Here is a 2,323-nt window from a genome sequence, read left to right as displayed (position 1 = left end):
CCTTCCCTGGCGGCCTGGGTCTTCTGGTCTCTGGCAGTTGGCTTTTGTCCATTGTACAGGTTGGACAGGTGGAACTTGCCCTTTTTCCTGCAGTCCCGTTGAATCAGGCCCTCAACCCCAGGGCCCTGTTGTCTGGCCTTCACGGACTGATGAGAAGACCATGCCCTTGGTTATATGTCTGCCTGCTAAAAGCCTGGGATGGGTATGTGACACACGTGTCTCTTGTCATGTCGAATCTGGGCAGAGCACTCCAGCCCGTTCCTACATTCCTCTAACTCACCCCCAGCCAGCACCTCATCAATGCAGCACTCTTCCCCTCTCAGCACTGCTCTTTTTTTCCCCCCTTTAACAATACGCACATGGCGCCTGGTATCTTCTTAGCCAAAGCTTTTGAGTCTAGCTAATGGTCCACGATCATATATGAGGCTCTCCAGACCAGACATGTCTAAAAGTTCAGGGTGACCCCAATAATTAGCATGCTTGGCAGTGGAGGGGAGCACTGAATACTTGCATACAGTCTCTGCACAAGATGCCGAGCACATTACCGAACCACACGTATGACTTGGTCAGAAGAGAGAAGATAAGCTGCAGTAACACACACCCCCACCCCCGAAGCCTCAGTGGCTTAAAACAAAAGGTGTTTTTCTCACTCCAGTTGACATATCCATCACAGGTCAGCTGGGGATGCTTCTTTCCGTTGTCCTAACTCAGGTACCCAGGCAGAGGGAGGTGCCATCTTCCATGATGGTGGAGGCAGGAAAAAAATAACGTGGTGAATTGCACACTGGTTCTTAAAGCTTCTATCTGGAAGTGACATAAGCCATTTGCTCACATTTCAATGTCTAGAGCAAATCACTTGGCCCCACCTAACTTGAAGGCAGCTGGGAAGTGCCCAGAAGAGCTAAACATATTTGAGGAACAACTCTGGTGACTACCCCAACAAAGATTATCTTTGTGTTTTCTTTTCTATCGTGATACAAAAATTTGCATTTTTTTACATTGTCTAAGAACAAAGAGATTTGTTTTTCATGGTGCATTTCATACCCACTACTGCAGGCAGGTCTGTCACATTTGTGATAGCTGCCCTTCCCCTCCTGTGGACCAAGAATGTGCCTTCCCTCCTGTGAATTCCCAGTCCCTCCGTGGAAGCTACATCTCGGGTAACTGGGGCCCTGCAGCAACCTGCCATCTCCCCAGAGCTGGAGAGCTTGGAGAGGGACGGGAAGGCCCAGGTAATGCTGGGTGAAAACGGCTGGTTGAACAGTAGGGGTACAGATGTGAGATTTCTCTTTCGCCTGCAATCATTTCTTCCAACTGTGCTCTGCCCTATCTTCTTTCCACTGGGTAGTGGATCCCTTAGTGACAACTGTGGCAGTTCCCATAGCTTCCTGGTCACTTCAGTTATTTATGAGCCCAGTTCCACCCAATTACAAAACTTCAATCTCCAAATTGATTTAAATTCTCCCTACCTTCCCATTGCACAGGGTCTTCATGTGGGAAGATCAGCTCTGATTTGACCCCTTCCATACTTCCCTGCACCAGTACACTTTGTGGAGACTCTGTTCTAAGGCCCTTGCCTTGGGTTTTGTACCTGTAACACAGCTCATGCTTGAGTCACTTCTGGGGTGTCCTCCTGCCCCGGGAGACTGACTATACATCCTGCCACACCAAGTGTGGCTTGATCCTCAATTACGTCCTCTCTTGGCTCTGCCATCTCTCCCCTGTTCTCTTCACCCTTGCTTTAGTAGGTAGGGGAGGCAGATCAGCAAATTTGCTGCGTAGCCAATGTCCAGCTGAGAAATGAAATGCCAGACTGGCAGTCAACCTTAATTCCTCTCTGAGCAATGCTCTCAGAGCATCCCCTCTTTTTTGGCTTCAAGGACAAGAGAAAGGATTCAGTGATTCTTGGCTCTCTCACTCCTCTCTCTCATCTCCAACCTTCTTTTATGGATTGGGATAGGGGGTGGCCAGTTGCAGAGCTAGTTCAATATCATGTTAGTATTCTTTAGGGAGGATGCCAGGCCCCAGTAGCTGCCTGGTAGAATTGTAGAATATGGGTTCTTAGCATCTCTTTTCTTTTTCTCGGTTTTGGGCCTTAGTCACCAATTCTGGAGAAAGTGGAAAAGTGCCCTCAGAATCCTGTTATGCTGGGTTTAGTGACAGGTGCAGGGGAAGTTGATCCCAGGAAGAATCTCCCCACCTCATTACGGAGGATGAAGGTCACCAGTATGGGAGAAGGATCTCGCTCTCTGCTCAACTTTCGCTACTTCTACCCATCGGGAGCGCAGACCTTTCTCAGGTTAGCCTGCCTTGTTTCAGTGGC

Source organism: Choloepus didactylus, chromosome 4 (genome assembly GCF_015220235.1).
Source record: "Choloepus didactylus isolate mChoDid1 chromosome 4, mChoDid1.pri, whole genome shotgun sequence".
NCBI classification, from domain to species: Eukaryota; Metazoa; Chordata; class Mammalia; order Pilosa; family Megalonychidae; genus Choloepus; species Choloepus didactylus.
Note: the sequence above shows the minus strand (reverse complement) of the source record.